The sequence below is a fragment of the Rhineura floridana genome, chromosome 10 (genome assembly GCF_030035675.1).
Source record: "Rhineura floridana isolate rRhiFlo1 chromosome 10, rRhiFlo1.hap2, whole genome shotgun sequence".
NCBI classification, from domain to species: domain Eukaryota; kingdom Metazoa; phylum Chordata; class Lepidosauria; order Squamata; family Rhineuridae; genus Rhineura; species Rhineura floridana.
Window position 1 is genome coordinate 16,669,028 of NC_084489.1, and position 22,958 is coordinate 16,691,985.

Consider the following 22,958-nt stretch of genomic DNA (forward strand, 5'->3'; position numbering starts at 1 on the left):
CTACTTTTTGCCCATTCTGAACCTTCTACTTACTGGTTTTAATGAGTGACTTGAAATACTAATATAACACTCCCCCCCAAATCTAACTTTCTCCTCCATGATCTCTCCACACTATTGATAAATTTATAAACTGCTATCATGTACTCCTTAATCATCTCTCCCACCCTAACTAAAAAATTCCCCAACACTTTAGCCTCTCCTAGTATTGAAGATGCTATAAGTGGACAGTGTCATTATATCGTTTACTCATTAGGGGGCACTAAACTTAGTTGTATCTGTGTGCAGTCAGGAGTTTTCTGTGCTATCATGCTCTTGTTTGATAGATAATAATATTTTCATCTATCTTCACTGGTGTATCCTCTAAGAGTTTCCCATGATATACACCAACTCTCTGGTCCTTTTAGTTGCTTTTTTCTGTACCTTTCCCAGATAACAATTTTGAGATGGGGTAAACAGAACTGTATCCCCAAATGCGGCTGTATCACAATTCTGTTATGTGAAACATTTGTATTCTGCCATTCTTCCTTAAAAGGGGGTCCAAGGTGTCTAACAATAGTCATAGCTGAAAAAAATCTAATCTCACAGAACTAATTTTTTTAAAAAAAAAATACAAACCAACAGACCAGTATAAAAGCAATAAAACAAGAGCAATAGCACTAAAAGAATACTGCCAATTTTATTTTCAATCCTTTTCCTAATAATTCCCAACATTTACTTTGGCTTTTTCACTGCCACTGCATACGACGTTGACATTTCCATAGAGCTATCAACAACCCCAAGTTCTCTGTCTTTCATCATTAGTTGCAGCCAGTTCAAACCTCATATGTGTACATATGAAAAATTAGCACAAAATTGGCTCTAGTGTGAACATCACTCTGCCCTTACACACAAATTACTGGAAGACATTTTGAGACAACACAGCAATACCTTCCTGGTTGATCCTAGGCATAGAACAAGTAGCAGTCTTGGAAAAATGTTTTCCTGGCACGGCCACCCAAGACATTTCGCTGCCTAAAGTGGAGCCCAGCTAACGTAAAAAGTTTTGCTGCGCTATTCAGACACCAATTCCTAACTCCTTATATTCTCCCCCTCTCCATGGTGTCATCTGAAGCAGGACACTTCACCCTTCTGCATGGCAGAGCTGGCCCTGCTCTGTCAGTAATCATCAACACTTGACAGAACACTCTGAATTTAGCTTCCTGAACCTCCCAACAACATTTTCGAGTGTTGCTGCTGCTGTGTAACATGACCACTCTCTCCTCCCTTGCCCTGTCACCCTGTGCACCATGTCTGCACAGTTTGGAAACTTTCTATCAAGCAGGCTGGTCGCTATGCAGTCAGCACACGTCTATCAAAGTCAGCTTGGTATACCTGAGTTGACTGGGTGATTAAAGGGGCAGTGGGGCTGTGCTACTAGCACCAATCCTCCCCCAAGTCACATGGCTTCCTCCCCTCTTCCCCACCCCACTGTCCAGGCATTGAATGTGGATATCTGCATGAAGAAACCTGATGCGTGTAGACCTCTGTAGGAGCCATAACTGTTCACAACTGGGGTTCCAACTTTCATGGCTCCCCATGTGCATAAAGGTCTACATGCATAGCCCTCCCCGCAAAGTCCATGCTCAGCACATTAGGTGTGGGGAACTTCAGGCCTGGGGGCCAAATGCAGTCCACCAGGCCTTTCTACCTCAACCTCAGGATTCTCCCCAGGCCATACCGTCTGCAGCTACACCTCTTCCTGGGCCACTTCCCTCACTGGCCCTGCGTCTTGAGTATTTTTGCCTGCCTGAAATGCATCTTTGAAGCCTCATAATACCTCTTGCTTCCCTGGATAGAGAGGGCTATGTGAATGTGTGTGGAAACTATCCTATGGTACAAATGTAATATTTACATTCATTGCTTCATTCACTTTTGTCTCTGGCCCCACACACCATTGTTAAGTGGCCCCCAGAAGGAAAGGTGACCCTTGGGCTGATTTTTTCTCCTATCCCTGCAATATATGGACATCTGGGGCAGTGAACCACATGGCCTCAGGGACAGAGGCAGTGATGCTGCTCCTTCAATGCCATGGATCTCTTCAAATGATTATCATGTGCATAGGGCTTATATAGAGAATATCACAGGAATGGGACTGTTTGCCACAGTCCCTGGATACTTTGTTTCATACCCTCCTGACTCTCTCAGCTTCTCTTGGTCAGCCACCTTAGCTGAAGACAGCAAGGTTGTTCCCGCAGAGCCAGAGTTCAGTACAGCGAGGACACCCCTAACAGCGAAAGAGTCATGCATGTGATACCTTATGCAAAACACTGGATAGCCCACACATTCCTGCAGCTGTTATGCCTATGTGCATATAACCAGTATGATATAGTGGCTGGAATGTCAGATGAGAATAATGATGATAAGTTAACAAATGTTAACTGTTGTTAACTGCTTCATAGCATAAAGCCATCAAAGTGATGTACAAGATAAAAACAGAACACAAAAACACAAGTTCTGAAGCAATACAATCATTTCAACAAACCCTAAAAACAACAAACTCATCTTTACAGATTCTACAGACCACAAAACAATCTCTTCAGATATACAATTGTTCCACAAATGACTGGGTTACACCTCAGGGTGACCCATGTTCAGGGCTGGCCCAAGATATCTGCTGTCTGAGGTGGACAAGGTGGTGCCCCCCCCCATTCTGTGTACAAAAGCTGACTGGACAGGCAGTTGAATATTGGCATTTTGGCAATGGGATAGTGCCCCTGTGGGCAACAGTCTAGTATGGGGGTGCAGGACACATCATGTTGCACAAAAAGCTTTGTTCTCCAAAAGAAGGGTATGTCCAGGGGACCCAGGAGGAACAGCTGGGGGACTGTCACTGCTGATCTCCCCCCACAAGCATTTGCTACCTGAAGCAGTTGCCTCACTTTTCTTAATGGAGGGGCTGGGCCTGTTCAGGTTTATATCCCTGCTCAGTAATGATTCACTAATAGGCAAAAAACCTTGAGGTTTAAGAACTTACCTATAGCCCACAGATATTTCTATCAAAATTTAAAAAGCAGGGAAATTGGGCAGGATACAGGATCAGTCTCAGGCCATGAACCTAGCAACCGTAGTGCTGATATTTGTTATAAGACACTATATTCCCCTCACAGAGCTACTATCCCCAGAATTCTCTAGTAAGATGGGTTGACTGTTAAACCACTCTGGACACTGGAGCTCTGTCAGAGGAATTGAAATCTCCTATCTATTCTCAGCACCCTTTACAAACTACACTTCCCAGGATTCTTTGGGGGAAGCCATGACTGTTTAAAGTGGAACAAATGTCTAGCATGGGTGTGGCCCCGATTAGCCAAGCACCTGTTAGTCTGGCTTTTAGAACACTGACAGTTGGTTCTTACTGAGCATGCCTGCACTATCATAGACTTCAATGTTAAATTTCTTAAATTAATTAAAAATCAGCCATGCATTTTTAAAAAACCTTTAAACTGCAGAAGATGAGGGTCAGAGTATGGGGCAAGGGCAGCAAAAAGATTACAGATACTCTGCGAACATGGCCGATTTCAACAAATTATGAGATCACAGACAGGGGTTTGTTTTAGATATGAACACTTGATTCTCTCTGAATGTTTTGTGTATTGCCATGAAAATTTAGAGGGTTGCTAAGCAAGCATTTCAGAGTTCAGGATTGTAAGTTTTGTAAGATTTTGTTTTGAAATGAGCTTATGGGAAGCAGCAGGATGGCATGGGGGTATCTTCAATTTAACATGGCAGAATGTGAAAAATCCATGCTGCCTATAGCATACAGCCACTCTCATGGCTATATAATATTTCAGCCTAACTTGTAAAGAGAAAGAACTATGTATGCTGCCTTGAGCAGCTTGGAAGAAAGGTACAATATAAATGAAAGGAATAAACATGTCTATATTTAATTGTTCTGTGTTATGCTTTTATGAATTTAATTTTCGATTGTATGTTACAAAAGAGGTTTTGTCTCTTTTCCACATCTATAATAGGCTGGTATGAGATCAAAGGTAAATTGTTCAAATTCTGCATTTACACATCTGGCCTTCCCTCTGTGTGTGTGTGTGTGTGTGTATGTGTGTTAAACTCTTCCAGGAAACAATCTCTGATGGTCCCTCCTTACCACAGTTTCTCAGCATGGCTCTCTCATCCTCCATTATTGGGAGTCTGAACTCACAGACACCCTCTAAATAGATACCTGCAGCTCTTCAGCAGTGTGCTTGTTCCAGCTCCTGTTGCAGCCAATAATTGAGCCTAGCTTTGAACAAGGGGGTGAAGCACTTTCTTAATCCTAGGACTAGTAAATCAGATCAGATGACTCAGCTGCTACAGCAAGACCTGGAATGTGACCCACAGATTTAACATAATCTGCAGTAGGGTTGCCAGGTTCAGGGCCTGAGACTGATCCTGTATCTTTAGGAGAAGAGATAGTCAGCCAAGTGCAGGTGTTCTTGCAACCCTGTAATGGGAAAAACCACAAGGTGGAATTCTCCCTTCCCCCTGCACAATTTTTAAAGATACAGAAGACCTCTTGTTTTGAAGACTACCTTCAACATTTTACAGGGTTGTACTGTTCCCTGACACATATCATGGTCCACAAGAAGAAACTTTGGCAAGATTGGGAAGATGAAGAGTGGGTTGCAGATATTGGGGAAGGGGCTATGGAAATCCTGGGTACACTTCCAGAAACCTCTGGCAACTCTAAGCTTAGTTAGGTTAATGTAGCCCATTGCCCCTCCCCCCAATTTCTGATGGGTGACAAGCACCCAGAGCAGACCTAGACTTGGAACAGATAGACTCTAGTGTAACAGCTAGAGGAAATAATGATGACAATAGTTTTTTTGAGCCTGAGTTTACACTGTCACCAAGGTCACACACATTAGAAAAGAAACAGCTTCAGAAAATGCTCTCTGCTCCTAGAAGAAGCCTTCGCCTTGGAGCAAAAGCTGGAAAGTACTAGAGAACACTCGGACAAGTAATTTGCCTGCCAACCTCTCTTATATATTAGAATAGCTGGATGAGATCAAGTTGTTGCAAGAACAGTCTGCTGTGGCCTCCACATAACTAGTTTATATCCTGAGATATGCCTAACCTGTTTATGAGAGATGACTAACTTGCTTCTGAGATATGTCTAGTCTGCTCCTGTTCTGTATCCTGAATCATGCCTAGAATGCCTGATGCTGCATTCCTCTACTGAGCTGGAATAAAGATGACCCCACCTATTCAGCATAGCTAGAAAAAACCAATCAGGGCAGGCCTGCCTCCATGATATATCTGAAGGGAAGCTGGTAGAAACTTCCACATGCTTCAACAAAGGGAGTGGGGCTCTCAGAGAAATTTATTTATTCCACACGTTTCTAAACCAAAGTTAAAGTTTACTGATAATTAACCTAAAAAGTTATTTAATTAATAAATATATTAACATATAAATAAATTAACTTTCTTCTTAAAGGAAAAACATATATGCACCCTTCCCTTACCTGATTTGTCTTCAGATTGTAAGGTTCCTGAGGGCATGAGGCCTGGCTCTTTTTGTAAAACTCTGCAAGATGCTAAAACTGATGGTATGGTACAAATAATAGGCCTAATAATTATTAAATTCTCAGGGAAAGGATTATGACAATCCTAAAAGGGGATTTGAGTGACACATATGACAACACATTTATGCTAAGTGAGTTGCACATTGTGGTGTTATGTTGGTCACAAGAACTGTGAACATGTAAACACACTTCAGATAATATCTCACAACATTCGTAATGCTAACAATCTCAAAGAAGAGAATAAAGTTAAGAATTATGGATTTTTCTTTTCATCTGTTGAGGGGAGGAAAAGTATGTGTTTTTGTGACCAACATAACACATTCATCCAACATTAAGTGTTATTGTCCTAAACTCATCTGATTTTGTTCCTAACAAAATTTCTTCCCAGTTTACCAAATGAGAAAGCAAAACTAGCAATACAATAAAGCGTCATTAATCTAGGCAGTGTGGTCTAGTGGGTAGAGTGTTGGACTACAACCTGGGAGACCAAGGTTTGAATCCCCACACCCACAAAGCTCACTGGGTAACCTTGGGCCAGTCACTACCTCTCAGTCTCAGAGGAAGGCAATAGTAAACTCCCTCTGAATACCGCTTACCATGAAAACCCTATTCATACGGTTGCCATAAGTCAGAAACGACTTGAAGGCAGTCCAATCTATTGTCTGTTTTCTTAGAGAGGTCTTTAACTGAATATTAGGAAAAAAATAGATAAATTCTGAGTCATCTTGCATGCCATGCTTCTGGTTGTTTTACTCATGTGTAAAATGCCATTTGATAAACCATAGCCAGATAATGAAACTTTGGGAAATAATCTTTAAAATGATATAGAATGTGTTTACTATATATGAAAAAGAAAAATGTTGGTAGGTTGACATTTTCATGGAATTACCTGGAATCTTTTTAGATGAAGGATGGTATAAAATGCTTAATAAACAGGTATATGTCTCTCAGTTTTTCCTTCCTTATTGTGCCCCATTCCCCAGCCTGGCCACTCTATCCTAGGCAGGTGTCTATTTTTGAGAAGCCATTGTTATTAACAGGTGCTTAAGAGAAGGCTTCTAGGGAGGCCAAATTTGCATTGTCAAAAAAAGAAGAAAGTGTCACCAAAAAAAGACAAGAAAAAAGAGAGCACAAATTTGCACAAAATTTGCATGGGGTAATTTATATGTATAGATTAAATTTAGAAACAGTGACTATAATTTAAATCAAAATGCAATCCATGACACCATAGCTGGGAAGACTGTGTCCAGGAGACAGTCCGTGTGCTGTTAATTGTTGATAGGCAACATCAAGACCCCTGGTACTCCCTTTCAATGGTTCCTTATCTTTAAACTGGATTTGGACCAGATAACCTTGCAAACATAGGACTCCATCAAATTGTGGACTGTCCTTTTACAGCTCTTCAAATTGAGGACTCTCATCTGTTATGTTCTTCACATGGCCACCCTAAAGGATGTACATCACTTCTTAATCAGAGGTAAATTGTATCGCATGCCTGAATAAACCAACATTGATGAACAATCACAGGAAGAGCATTCATATCATCTGATATCAACCCCAACACATCTTCAGTGATGTTTAGAGATATGTTTGAAGTAGCATTGAGGGCCTCAGTCCTTTTCCTAAGGCCTAACTATGACCAAGGATCCCTCAAGCTCTCTCCACCCCTTGTCTCAGTAAGTGAAGGGAGCAACAGGGAGGGTTCACACCCAGCAACATCATTGGGAATCCAATGGGGCTTAGAGGATCTTATTGATTCAGAATGCAGCTGATTTTAAACTGTGTTTTTAGACTGTCTTTCTGGGCAAAATGCCTTAGCAAGGCAGGTTGCAAATAAGATCACAGAACAATTTTAAAGATCCATAGAACAATTTAAAAGATAAAATACAATCCACTATAATAGCAATATAAATACATTTTACATTCAAACCAGTAGTAAGTAGCAGAAACAATTAAAATTAAAAATAAAGACCAGGAGCATTATTCAGATAAAAGTAGATTTGAACAGACAGGTCTTTAACCCTCATTTACAAGCATACAACAAGGGAACCAAACAGCTCCCATAACAGGGAATTCCACATTGATGGGGCCAGCACTGAAAAAGCTCTGTCTCTTCCTTCTGCCAAACCTTTTAGACCTTTCTGGCAGGCCTTCACAGCCAATTTTAATGCCAAAGCAGGTTCGTATAGGTCATGCGTAGTCAACTTGGTGCCCTCTAGATGTTGTTGGACTCCAACTCCCATCAGCCCCAGCCAGTAGTCAAGGATGATGGGGATTATAATCCAACAATATATGGAGGGCACCACATTGGCTACCCTCATACAGTTCTAGGCGGCTCTTCAAATAACTTGGTCCTAATCCATTTAGGGCTTTAAAGGTAGCAATTATAACTTCATCTTGGGCCTGAAAATGCACTGGCAACCAGTGTAACTGGTACAGAAGTGGTGTTATATGCTCCAGTCATAAGCACAAGCACAAGCACAAGCATAAGTCTTCACAAGCAACCCGGCAGAGGCATTCTGCACAAGCTGGAGCTTCCAATCTGTCTTCAAGGGCAGCTCCACTTAAGAGTGCATTAGAGTTAGTAAAGTCTGGATGTAACAATGCCGTGAATGACTATGGCAAGGTCCACTTTCTCTAGATGGGACACAGCTGGTGAAGCTGATAAAAAGCACCCCTGGCCACCAAGGGCACTAAGCCTCCATAGATAGCACAGAGTCCAGGAGAACCCTCAAGCTGCACAGCAGCTCATTCAGAGGGAGTGAAACCCCATCCAACACTGGTTGCACACCGTCATCCAGATCAGTGTCCCTACTCCACAGTACTTCCATCTTAATTAAAGATGTCCACCAGATGTCCTCCAAATTAATCCGATTTAAACGGACTGATTCTGAATCAGACATCTACCATCGCAAGTGGAGATTGTTCACAATTTCAGCAGATATTAATAATGGATTGCCTAATCAAGTGATATAAATTCATATGTAAAGCAGCTATGAAAAACAATAACAAATGTAATAATTAAATCAAGTAAGCCTGCATACTGCAGCAATCAATTCCTAAGAGCTACGTCAAGTCAGTTCACACACTAAAGCTATCTATCTACTTATTCAGTGTCCACATGTCACACAAATGTCACTCTGATGCCACTCTTTTCCTTCAGATTCCATCTAACCTAAATGCCCCTACCTCCAGTATGATTTCTACTTTTACCATGAAGAGCTTTCAAGTCTTTCTCTTAGGTTATAAGGGACTGAGAGGTTTCAAGCCATCTGCCCTGAAAAGACAGATGCTTTAAATCCTCTTCCATGTAGTTCAATCTGGTTTGATTTTTTTTAAAAAAATGTACACTTCTCCCAGTGGTTATTAAATGTGCTATCACCACATAGCCATCACTGGAACAGGAAAAAAAAGCAGCATTCTAAAATGAGACAACTCATATAATGCACAAACCATAATAGGCAGCAAATTAAGGAATGCAAAGCCATAAACAGCAGTGTGGCTTTTCAAAGAATAAACTGAATTCAGCATGCTACTAAAAAAAATCCGTACTAAAATAATTGCACTGCCGACACTGGATATTTCTCCTTTTAACTCCTCTTTCAGAAGTTTGCTCTGTATAACTTCAGTACCATTCCTCCATTCACAAAAGCCTCCTTACCCTTCTAAGAAGATAACATTAGTCCCACCAAGAAAAGTTGCTGGTTTCCAATCCTTGAAAGAGTTACAACTTCCTTTTGCCTACCGACTGCCTTGTAGTAAGAACCATGAATGGTGTGTGTTCCTTCAGCAGTTGAGACGGATATGTAAGGGGTGGGGCAGCAAAGGAAAGTTGCAAAGGCCCTTCTTGATATAAAAGTGAGGGCCTGTGCCAGTGGCAATATCAGGCCGTGCCAAATTCCAGACGCTGTGTTGATCTAGCACCTGTTATCATTTGTACACATTTGACAATCAGCTGTTCAGCTAATATTAACCAATGAAATGTCTGTTTAAAAAATGGGGAAGTCAGTGTCAAATGGCTATACACAGAGGAGCATATCTACAAATCGGCTATTAAATTTGTAAATTATGCACACATTTGTATATATGCATGCAGATGTGCACATTTTAAAAAAGATTATATCCATCCATATTGTTTTAACTTAAAATTCAATATACAATAGTTATTTACAGATGGCTATTAACACATGGGCAACATTAGTGACGGTTGAATTCTGCTCAGCTCAAATTGGAATTAGCTTGGTAATGTATAAGCTTTAGTGGTGAGCAATCAGAAAAGGGTTCATCTGTTTAAACCACACCTCCAACTTTTATTTCTAAGCCCATACTCCTGCACCTTCTACATACTAATCATAGCTCACACAGAGGTGTGCAAAGGATTTTTTTTAAAAAGGGTTCAAGAAAAGTATTATGATCATTTATTTCATTTATGAATCGCTTCCCATGAGATATCATGGAGTGATTTACAATACACAAAACACACCTGGGAGTAAGTCCCATTGAACCCAATGGAGCTTACTTCTGAGAAGACATGTATTGGATTGCAGCCTAAAACAGTTGCATATATAAAAACAGTTAAATCAATTGAATATATAAAAACATATATGTGTGTGTCACAATGTAAAACAACTCTTACATAAAATCAATTCATATTCAATACAGATACCAACTGGGAAAATAATCTTCATTTAGAAGGCCTGTTGATAGAAGGACGCCTTTAGCAGGCACCGAAAAGACAATAGAGAAGATGCCTGTCTGATACATACTGTATATAATGGGAGGGTGTTCCAAAGGGTAGGTGATGCCACACTAAAGACCTGATTCCAACATAGTACAGAAATAGACCTCCAGATAGGATGGTATATACAGGATGTCATTTTCTTCAGAATGTAGTGACCAGCTAGGTGTGTAAGGGCCAAGATGATTTTTTTTTTGCAGTCTCTGGATTAACTTACATACAGCATACCCACTGTAGAGGGTGAGATGATCTTGTGCAGTCTCTGAATTACTTACACACAGCACACCTCAGGGCAGTTCCCAAATCCTGGGAGTACGGACACATTGCTGATCTCTTTCCCAAATTCCAGTTTCCCCCTCATTACTCTGAGATTTGGTTCCCCCTGATTTGCTACAATGCTATACCTATTTACCCATGAGTTGGAAAAAAGAAAGCAGACATTCAGTTCTGACTTGTATTTGTCAGAATCAACACTTTACCGTTCTGCTGCAGTTCAGTTTCTGGCAAATACTACACTGTTTGTCTCCCTGTCTGGTATTTAATGTAACTTATGTAAATCATGAAACTTACGTAGCTTACATTTATTTCAACATAAAGGAAACATTAGAACAATGTAAAGAAAAAGTCATTAATTACATATTGTTTGTTGATGTAAAAACTAATATTGAATGTGAAAAAATATTGATTGTATTCACTTGATTGACTTCCATTCATCTGTGGTTAGGAATGCAAACTGCAGCAATTTCTGCTCCTTTTCTGTTTCAGTGGAATTCTCCAGCATCCCTTCTGATGAGTAAACCCCAAGGTTTACTCATCCCCAAAGGGATGTACTTCTGAGTATTCATGTCTAGGATTGCACTATAAAATAACAAGATACCTGCAGTGAAAGAAAAAGTCCGCTGGATCATATTCTTACTATTCTGTTCCAGTAGTCCACATTTCATTTCCCTTTACTTTTGCACAGTGTTGCCATTCTGTATTGTAGTAGTTCACAAATCTTTATGTAGACCTTGCACATTTTTTTACTTCGGATAGCTTTAAAGGCAATCTACAGGCTGTTGAGGAATCTGGCCCTGAGAATCCAAGGCCTGCAGTTGGAGACTGAACAAAAGTATTGAATCCTTTTCATTTGCTGCATTCAATTTCAAGTCAAGTGTACCGATAGCCACTTGAAGAATAAAGTGATGGTGAACTGTTCTTTAAAGAACTGTATCTATAAAACTGATTTGATGAAGGATATTTGCTGCATAGGCACTATTACAGAAAATGTCTGGGAAGGCTTTTGCTCAGTTATGACAATGGATTTTAAATTAGGAACATAGAAAGCTTCATTATACAAGTCCATATTAGCTGGAGGCCAACAACATCTGGAAAACCCTGATCTAATCTGACTGGCGGTAGCACTCTAGGACCTCAAACAGCCAAGGGTTCTTCCCATAATCTGCTACCTGGTCCTTTCCCCTCCCCAAAAGGAATACATCAGGGATTGAATTTGAGACCTTCTACATGCAAAGCATGTGCTCTACCACTGAACTGTGGTCTCTCCCCTGAGAGATAGTGACTAGCCCAAGGTCATCCTGTAAGGTTTGCGAATGTGCTAGTATATGAATCCAGGATGGCTTGGTTCTAGTCTGACACTGTAACTACACCACCACAGCAGCTCCAGATTTAGGCTGCAATCCATTGCATGTCTACTCAGAAATAAGCTCCATTGGGCTCAATGGGACTTATGCTCAAGTAAGTGTGTATTGGATTGCAGCCTCACGTTCCCATATTACTTAGCTACTATCTGATTGATAGGGACTTCCCAAAGACAGATTCACATTTTTCCGATCAAATATTATACTTACAGCTCAATTCTCTTCATATTTACTCAAAAGTAAGTCCTACTTAGTTCAATGTATTTTACTCCTAGGTAAGTGTATATATGACTTCAGCAAGCTGCTTAAATCCAGTTGACTGCAGTCTTATGAATTGACTTGCACTTATGTTTAGAGTGCTAGAACCAGGTTATTACTCATAGAATCATAGAATAGTAGAGTTGGAAGGGGCCTATAGGGTCATCAAGTCCAACCCCCTGCTCAATGCAGGAATCCAAATCAAAGCATTCCTGACAGATGGCTGTCCAGCTGCCTCTTGAATGCCTCCAGTGTCGGAAAGCCCACTACCTCTCTAGGTAATTGGTTCCATTGTTGTATGGCTCTAACAGTTAGGATGTTTTTCCTGATGTCCAGTTGAAATCTGGCTTTCTGCAACTTGAGCCTATTATTCCATGTCCTGCACTCTGGGACGATTGAGAAGAGATCCCAGCCCTCCACTGTGTGACAACCTTTATGTACTTGAAGAGTGCTATCATATCTTCCCTTAGTCTTCTCTTCTCCAGGCTAAACATGCCCAGTTCTTTCAGTCTCTCCTCACAGGGCTTGGTTTCTAGTCCCCTGAACTGGACACAGTATTCAAGATGAGGCCTAACCAGTGCTGCGTAGAGGGGAACTAATACTTCACGCGATTTGGAAACTATACTTCTGTTAATGCAGCCTAATATAGCGTTTTCCTTTTTTGCAGCTACATCACACTGTTGACTCATATTCAGCTTGTGATCAACAATTCCAAGATCCTTCTCACATGTCGTATTGCTGAGCCAACTATCCCCCATCTTATAACTGTGCATTTGGTTTCTTTTTCCTAAGTGTAGAACTTTGCATTTATCCCTGTTGAATTTCATTCTGTTGTTTTCAGCCCAATGCTCCAGCCTACCAAGGTCCCTTTGAATTATCTTTCTGTCTTCCACAGTATTAGCTATGCCCCCCAATTTTGTATCATCTGCAAATTTGATAAGCATGCTCTGTACCTCCTCATCCAAGTAGTTAAAAAAAATGTTGAAGAGCACTGGGCCCAGGACCAAGCACTGTGGTACCCCACTCATTACTTCCACCCAATTTGAGAAGGAACCATTGATAAGCATTCTTTGAGTACGATTCTAGAGCCAGGTGTGGATCCACCTGATAGTTGTTCCATCCAGCCCACATTTAGCTAGCTTGCTAATCAGAATATCATGGGGCACTTTGTCAAAAGCTTTGCTGAAGTCGAGATATATTATGTTCACAGCATTCCCACCGTCTACAAGGGAGGTTACCCGATCAAAAAACAAGATAAGATTGGTTTGGCAGGATTTGTTCTTCATAAATCCATGTTGGCTCCTAGTAATCACTGGATTGTTTTCAAGGTGCTTACAGATTGACTGCTTTATAATCTGCTCCAGAGTTTTTCCAGGGATTGATGTTAGGCTGACTGGTCTGTAGTTCCCCGGTTCTTCCTTTTTCCCTTTTTTAAAGATAGGGACAACATTAGCTCTCCTCCAGTCATCCGGCACTTCACCAGTCCTCCATGATTTTGCAAAGATAATTGAGAGCGGTTCTGAGAGTTCTTCAGCCAGTTCCTTCAATACTCTGGGATGCAGTTTATCGGGCCCTGGAGATTTGAACTCATTCAAAGTGATTAGGTATTCCTTAACGATTTGTCTGTCAATCTCAAGCTCCAATCCTGACCCTTCTACTTCATGTTTCCTGGGAGGGTCACAGATCCTTTTTTGGGAGAAGACTGAGCCAAAGTAGGAATTGAGGACTTCTGCCTTTTCTTTGTCATCTGTTATCATTTTGCCTTCCTCATTGAGTAGCTGTGCCACCATTTCCTTTCTCTGTCTTTTACTATGGATGTACCTAAAGAAAGCTTTTTTATTGCTTTTAGCATCCCTCACTAACCTCAGCTCATTCTCAGCTTTAGCCACCCTGACACCATCCCGGCAATTCCGTAATACCTGCCTGTACTCTTCCTTTGTGGCCTGGCCTTCTTTCCACTTCCTGTATCTTTTTTTTGTTTTCAGGTCATCTCTAAGCTTTTTGTGAAGCCACATCGGCTTCTTCTGCTGTCCCCCCCCTTTTTTTTTCCTTGTTGGAATTGCTTGCCATTGCACTTTTCGAATTTCCTTTTTTAGAAACTCCCACTCAGCTTGGACTCCTTTTCACATTAGGGTGGCTTGCCATGGAATCATACAATTGTTCTGAGTTTATTGAAATCAGCTTTCCTGAAGTCCAGGAGGCACGTATGGCTGCTCTCAGCTTTTGCTTCTCTTCAAATCAAGAATTCAAATATGGTGTGGTCACTTTCCCCCAAAGTTCCCGTAACTGCCACTTCATCCACCAAATCATCTCTGTTGGTTAGAATCAAGTTCAGGATAGCTGATCCTCTGGTTGCTTCCTCCACTTTCTGTAGGAGAAAGTTATCTCCAACACAAGTCAGAAATTTCTTGGAGGGGCTGTGTTTGGCAGAATTTGTCTCCCAACAGATATCGGGATAACTGAAGTCCCCCATTACTACTACATCATGACTCCTCAAAACATTGGCAATTTGCTTTTCAAAAGTTACATTCTCGTCGTCTTCTTGACTGGGTGGTTGGTAGTAGACTCTAAGCACCACATTCCTTTTATTACTTGACCCATTAATTTTAATCCAGATACTCTTGGTGAAACTACCAAGCTCATCTTCCTGAATTTCTGTGCAAGGATATATATTTTTAACATATAGCGCGACTCCACCTCCCTTTTTATTCCTTCTGTTCTTTGTGAACAAGTTATATCCTTCAGTTGCTATATTCCAGTCATGGGAGTCATCCCACCAAGTTTCAGTTATACCTATCAAGTCGTAATTGCCCTCCTGTATGAAGAGTTCAAGTTTGTCCTGCTTGTTTCCCATGCTCTGCGCATTAGTATACAGACATCGAAGACCATGTGATCTATGGCTTGGCTTCCTTACTACTTTTATCTGAGGACTGTTACTGGGCCCTATTAGAGCCGATCTCTCTGTTCCCATTACTGTGCACAAGCCTTCATCAGTCGTTACCACCAAGTTTACGTCTCTCTCTGCCTTAGGATTCAGTTTAAAGCCCTCCTGATGTACTTCTCCATGCTGTAGCCAAACACATACTTCACAGTCCTTGTGAGATGCAACCCATCACTTGCCAGCAATCCATCTTCCAGGAAGCATAGCCCGTGGTCCCAGAATCCATATCTCTCACATCGGTACACCTTAGTAGCCATTCATTCCCTTTCTATTCCTCTTCTAAGTACTGGAAGGATGGATGAAAAAGCTATCGGGCCCCAAAGTCCTTGAGTTTCCTTCGCAGAGCTTCATAGTCTGATGTGATTTCTTCACAGCTCGGTTTGGCAGTATCATTTGTTTCTACATGGATGAGGAGCAAGGGATACCTGTTGGTGGGCTTGGTGAGTGATGGCAACCCTTTCTGTCACACCTCTAATCCGTCCTCCTGGTAGACAGCATACCTGGTGAGTAATTCTTCCACCACAGTCTCATCCTCGAGTGGTTGAAAGCGGTTCCATAGTTCCACTGGTGAAGGGTGTCTTCTAGCTCTTCTGCTCCTAACTGTCACCCTTTCCCATGGAGTTTCCTCCACTTTGTTGATCCTCTCCAAAGCAGTTTCCTCTTCTGCTACCTCATGCTGTTGCTCTTCCACCTCCACTTCTCTTTGCTGCTGTTGTTCCAGCGTTCTGTCTAAGAACTCTTCATCTTCTCTTATAGTTCTCAGTGTGGCCACCCACCGTTCCAGGTCTCTCGCTTTTTCTTCCAACAGTGCCATGAGCTTGCACTTGTTGCACGTGTATGTCATGTTGTTCAGAGGCAAGAAAACAAACATGGCACACACCTTGCAGGTCACAACCACTGGAGTATCCTTCCCATTCATTCTCTCTTCTACCTTTTGTTTCTTTGGTGTAGTGGTTAAGGTGTTGGACTGTGACCTGGGAGACCAGGGTTCAAATCCCCACATAGCCATGAAGCTCACTGGGTGACCTTGGGCCAGTCACTGCCTCTCAGCCTCATGAAAACCCTACTGATAGGGTCACCATAAGTCAGAATCAACTTGAAGGCAGTACATTTACATTTTTAACTTGTTTTGGAGTGGCCTGTGCTTTGTCCTGTCCTACTTCAAGGTAAACTTGAGAGTCCCACTGGTATGTGCTGCACTGTACAAGGGGAATTAGTAATTTTTCTTTTCTTTTCAGGGACCTCCCCCTTGAGGACTCCTTTGTCAAATTCCTGTTTGCTCTGCCTGTTCGCTTGCTCTATTCGCTCACTCTCAGAAAGCTGGCTTGCTTGTATCTCCTCACCCGTAGACCAACTGAGAGTCAACCTCAGGGAACTACAGGCAGCTACTGGCCCTATCAGGCACATAAGGGCCAGTGACATAAGGGGCAGTGAAGGCATGCTGCTGATAACTACCATGGGTCCTGGTGTAAGTTTTGCCTATGAAGAAACCAAACCCAATCCTGTAGCACTCCAACTGCCATTAGCCTCAGCCAGCATAGCCAATAGATAGGGATTATGGGAGTTGTAGTCCATTAACACCTGGTGAGCTACAGGTTTCCCACCCCTTCTGTAGCAGATGTGGTACCTCTGAGTGCTCCCCTGTTACTGTCTCTCAAGGTCACTATTTAGACCCCAGAATGTTGTCACCAATGTGCTGGGTCTGAGGTGGCTCAGAGGCAGAGAAATGGCCATTTAATGACTTGAGACCAGCCCTTCTCCACCGAGACATTCCCCCCTCCCCCAGACATAATCAGGCCATGCTAGGGGACAGCTGAGGGCCTTCTAGGAATCCAGAGCTAGCAGTTACAGCTGCAAAACAGATTAAGATCTTTTTATTTAAATCTTGTCAGAGGGCTATCAAAAAGCAAGAATTTAACAAACAAATGGGAATTATATACAAATAACAAAAGTTTAAGTGAATAAAAAATCACACAACACAATAAAAACCATAAGCAAACTGAAAATTGTGTGTCTCTCTGGCAAGAAATAAAACTCTTTTTTTTAAAAAAATTGTGCCTAACATGTTATTAAAATAAAATTTACACAACCCTGAATAAAATTCTATAAAAGCACAAACAAAATAGTGTAAAGCATACATGTCACTTTTACATCAGCTGCTAGGAACTTTTCTAATGGTGGAGCTCTCTGTCAGGGTTCAGGCCTACCCAGACCTTGAACCTGAGGTCTCCTCAGATGAGGAGCAAGGGGAATTAGACTCATCAGAAGATCTTCTCATTACCAGTGATCCTGAAGAGCCATCAAACCTGGGCATCTGTGCTTCATGTCAGCAACCTAGGTTCCTGGCTGGCTCTCAGACACTCCACCATCATCACTCTCAGGGCCACAAGAGCAGAGGAAGCAGAGAGCCAGCCAGAAATTTTTCAAAACCACCACTGAAGTGTCCGGCTAGTGCAGGTGAGACTCCTTGAGAGGAGAAGAAAGTGCATGGAAGTGCGGAAAAGATGGAGCCTTTAGCTCTTATATAAGCTTTCAGTTTGAGCTGCCTCATTGCTGAAGCAGCAGTTCTCATCCAAGCTTCAGTCTCTCTGGTTTTGAGAAATAGGCACAATCACATACAGTCCTCTTGCATTTGAGCTACTTTTCTTTGATCTTGATCTCTCAAGCCAACCCTTCATTGGCACTCAAGCACTAACAGTGTATACTTTAATGACCAATTAGTATAATTTAATTCAGGGGTGAAGAGTAGGGTTGCCAAGTGTCCTGTTTTTGCCCAGAGACTCCAGTTTGGGGGGGTCCTCTCTGGGTCTCTGGGTGAGTCACCTTAATCTCTGGACCCTTAACTTTCATTTTTTTAAAAAATTAAGTTTCTAGGTGGTCTGGTTCAGAAGATATAAATCAAAATGCAACCCCCCCCCATAACTTCTGTTAGTACTGCGCTGCTCTAATCCCTGCCCTTTCAGGTTTTTAACTAATAAGTGAAGTCAGGGTTATGATTGGCAAGTTTTGTTGACCCAGGCAATAAACCCCACTTCAAGTTCTGAGAACAGTTTCCTTTTCCTGCTTGTCTTACATCAGGAATTCAGTAAACATATAGCTTTCAGCAGCATAAAGAGTACTTTCTCTATACAGGATTGGGACTTGCTTCTGAGTAAACAAGCATATAAGGATAGCACTACAACAGAAAATCACAGCAGGATGTTGATGGGCATACACAGTAAACAATTTTAGTTGCAATTATAATAAAAGTGTACATGCAGGTTTTTTAATTACTTGCAAAAATTTTGAAAAGAAGTTTTAAAATGTGTACATACTGCAGTGTTATACTTATCTAATTAAGGAGTCAATCAAATTTAAATTGTACTGGACTGTTGAAGAGGACAGTTTATTTATCTTATTCACCATCTGTTTTGAAAATCTTCCCAATATGAAGCTTTTCTGGGAGTAAAACTGCAATGCTAATTCCACATACCTGGGAGTTAACCCCACTGAATTTAGTAGGACTTACTTTTGAGTAGACATGGTTAGGATTGTGCTGTAAATCAATGGGACTTTTCAATTCAATTCAGTTTATTACGGTCATAGACCCAAAGTACAAAATTTTACAGTACAACGACTCGATACACATTTCAAAACATTAAAAACACTTGGATTTGCTAACTATTCTTACTTCAAACCAAATTTCGGCCGGAGCTTAGACAACATAACAATACCTTCTATCTATTTAGCTAGTCTTAAAAATAAGCAATTAAGGAGACCCATAATGCAAATTTAAAATAAAATATATCAAGACTTTTAAATCAAGTAAATCAATTAACATAAAGTTAAAACCTCCCTTTTACGTATAGACTGAGCTATATAAAGAAATTTAGCCACATGTAGAGTAACACTTTTACATTTATCGGATAGAAGATAGTGTGTTTTCCAGGTTAAAGATCTACCTGGCAGACCTATAAAAACAGGTAAAATGAGTTTTTTTCTTACGTCGGAGTATAGTTCACAGACCAAAAGTACATGCCAGATAGTTTCAGGTAGATTTAACTTGCAAATACAGAAACGATTTTCCACAGGAATACCTTGAAAGCGACCGGTTAGGATAGCGAAAGGTAAGCAGTTGAATCTAGCTCGGGAAAACAGGAATCTGTATTGCGCAAAGGTTAATTTTTCTAAATATGAAGCTTGATTTGGAAAACAAAAACTCAGGCCAAAATGAAATGGGGAACAAGAGGTTTTTACTTTTGACATTAGAAACTGACGATCTAGATCTCTATTCCATTGGCCAATTGTGTACATTGCAGCCTTTAGGTCCCAAGAAGCCAGAAATTCTTTTGATAAACCTATATAGTTTAGCTTTTCATTAAAAATTTTGGACCAAGAGCTATCAAAAGGGTCTTCCCATAGTAGGTGAAGGTATCCCAGGGAAGGACCTGTGTATGCCATTTTAGTCCAAAAACTAAAAGCTTGTAACCATGCTGTACATTCTACAGAATTAATTCCTGCTTCTAGACGAAGACCAGCTGGAGAGGCACAACGAGGTAACCCAAATATGGCCCTCAAGAAATCAGACAGTACTTGTTCTACTTTGGAGTTAAAATATGTAATCCAAATAGGTATGCCATAAAGAAGATGCGGTAATATTTTGGCTTTAAAAATATGGCTGCAGGAATATACCTGCCTCCTCTAGAATGGAAAAATCTAATAATGATTTTGGAAATGTTTTGTGCAGAGGAAGTAACCGCACAAATCTGGGGAGACCATGACAGGGAAGAACAAAAAGTTATACCAAGGAACTTAAACTTATTTACTTGGCTAATTTGTTGATCTCTAATTTTCCAATAATATTTCCGTTGATTGAGCGAGAAAACCATTATTTTAGATTTGGAAAAATTTATACTAAGAAATTTTTTTTCACAATAGACCATAAAAAATTTCAAAAGACGCTTTAAACCTATTTCTGAAAAGGACAACAGGACAGAGTCGTCTGCATAAAGCAAAAGAGGACAACTTTCCTCTGCTATTTTAGGGGAATGTAAATTTCTTGAGCAACAGTTTTCTTTTAAATCGTTAAGAAAAAGGTTAAATAAAGTTGGTGCCAGCACACACCCTTGACACACACCTATAGTTACTGGGATGGGATTTGTGAAATTTCCATTTGGCTCATAACGTACCCTTATCGACGTGGATTGATATAGACGACTAATTAAAAATAGAAGACATTTGTCGATCGAGGTTTTATTTAATTTGGCCCATAATAGTTTTCTGGGGACTGAATCAAAAGCCATCCTGAGATCCATGAAGGCTACATAAAGGCCCCTACTCAAACAATTCATATATTTTTCCGCTAGATGTCTTACTAAGCAGTGAGCTAATGTAGATCTCTTTTTACAAAAGCCCGCTTGTTCTTGACCCAAAATAGAATTTTCTTCTATCCATGATTGTAATTTCGCATTCAAATAACTCGCGTAAATTTTACCCACAACTGAAAGAAGGCTAATAGGCCTATAATTTGTAGGGACTTCCCTATCGCCGTTTTTAAAAAGAGGAATGACTATTGCCTCCAGCCAGATTGCGGGGATATTACCAGACCGATTTATTTGAGTAAAAAGAGAGGATAGCAGTGGAGCCCACCAATCTACATTTGTTTTTAACATTTCTGGTAAGATTAAATCAATTCCGGGGGCCTTGCCATTTTTAAGATTTTGGATCAAGGGAACAACTTCTGATTGGTCAACTGGGGGCCATTCAGATACAACATTAAGACTAAGTTGGGAAGGAGACCAAATGGACTTTTGATTGTTATTGGCAAAAACAAGAGAGAAATGTTGCTCCCAAATAGCTGGAGCAATGGTACATTTAGGGGAAGTGGACAAACTTAGAGCATTAGTGACTAACGCCCAAAAAAGTTTGGAGTCATTATTTAATGAAGCATTTATTAAGATTTTCCAATTTTCTTGAATAGCTGATTTCTTTTTCTGAGCAATTCGTTTTTTATAAAATTTCTTTGCTTGATGGTATTCTAAAGGAAGTGTATTTACCCCAGTTTTCCTATATGAGGAGTAAATTTTTAATAAATTTTGTTTAGACTCTCTGCATTCCTTATCAAACCATCTAGGATACCTCTCGTAGAATTTGCAATTCAAGCTAAAGGTTGTTTTTAAGGTCTTAGTTAGAACAGAGGATAAAGAGTGATACTCAGATAAAGTTTCTAGAATTTCCTTGGATTTAATTATGCGAGATCTAGAAGAAATGGGACTTTTCAGTGAACATAGAAAAGGGTTGTGTTATAAATCTTTCTCACCTCCTCTGATCTTTTTTTTATAGCAGTTAGGCAGAGCTTACTTAGGTGTCAATGCTTTTATTTGGCAGGAAACTTAATACTTTGTTTTTAAAAAAGTTTTGCAATGGCCAACTGGTTTTGACAATAAACTATTATATGGGGTGTATGTATTTTTACATGTCCAGTGTGTATGCATATGGAATATTTCCAACACCCTTGTGTAGTAGGGTTGGAAACCAAGGCAGCTGACAACAATAAATAAAGCCTTCCAAAACCCAATAACATAAAACAAGTTTAAAACAGTTGCAAAACAGCTTAAAGAGCATTACTCAGAAATGTGGTGTGGGTGAATAAAGTTCCTTATCACTGAATTGCAGTCTTGTGCATGCTTCCCTCTCTGAGTAAGTCTCATTGGGCTGACTGAGTAAGAATACATTGGGATTTGCTTCTGGGTAAACATGCATAGGATTGCACTATAAATATTTTTACAGGTTGTTGTGTAAATATTAAACATCTTTGACAGTCCTGCTTATATAAATGTTTCTTCATACTATGTCTTGATAGGTATCTGATTTCACACTATGATTGTAAATACTTATAAATTATTATTTCCTCTACATTTTAACTATGCCCTTCTTCCTTAGGATGGGGCAGATTAGCTAGATGGTGAGTAGCCCATGGTCAGCTTATTTGGTAAACTTTATAGCCAATTTCCATTTTTAAAATCAATTCAAAAAGATCTATATGCTGGTAAAGGTTATGAAGGAATGCAGATCCACATAATATATTTAAAGCACATCCGACTCGCATTTAAAGCACATGACTTCCCCTAAAGAATCCTGGGAAATGAAGTTTCCCCCTCACATATAGTTCCCACCACTCTTAACAAACTACAGTTCCCATGATTCTGTGGTGGGATACATGTGCTTCAAATGTGTCTTGAATGTGCTTTAAGTGCATGGTGTGAATCTGCCCTAGAATGCTATGCATTCATTAGGGAATTGAAAAGAATCATTTACAAAGCTTCTTTTTAAAACAGGGCTGTAGCTCAGTGGTAGGGCACATGCTTTGCATGCAAAGGTCCAAAATTCAATCTCTGGAAGAGACTATTGCCTGGAATCCTGGAAAGCCAAGGCTAGTCCATGTCATCTTTACTGAGCTAGACAGTATCAAATGACCTGACTCAGTATAAGGCAGATTCCTTTGTGCCTAAAAGAGGAAAGAAACCCAAGGGCCACAGTGATTCCGAAATTTATTTATGTATTTTATTTACAACATTTATATACTCCTTTAAAAAAAAAAAAAGCACCTCAATGGTTTATAGAAGATATTAAAACTACAAAATTATTGGCAGAAACAGTAAAAACAGATATTTGAAAACATTCAAAATAATAAAACCAACAATGAGTTAAAAACAGATAAAAAAAATAATAGCTTCCACATGCCTGGGTAGACTTGCCTAAACAAAAATGTTTTTAGCAGGTGTCAAAATGAATACAATGCAGGTCTGCCTAATGTAAATAGGCAGGGAGTTCCAAAGTGTAGGTAC

At 40.3% G+C, this 22,958-nt stretch overlaps 1 protein-coding gene across 8 annotated transcripts in view; it reads right to left on the reverse strand.

Moving 5' to 3' along the window:
- Positions 1–9,355, reverse strand: part of ARPP21 (cAMP regulated phosphoprotein 21) — a 333,260-nt gene extending 323,905 nt beyond the window's left edge. For 7 of the 8 annotated variants that reach the window (XM_061586883.1, XM_061586882.1, XM_061586885.1 and 4 more), the window contains exon 1: positions 9,217–9,355. The gene's annotated coding sequence lies outside the window, so the exon portion shown is untranslated. Of the gene's footprint in view, positions 1–927; positions 973–9,216 lie in introns of those variants that run through there. The other variant, XM_061586879.1, reaches the window with a different exon arrangement.
- Positions 9,356–22,958: the final 13,603 nt, after the last annotated feature.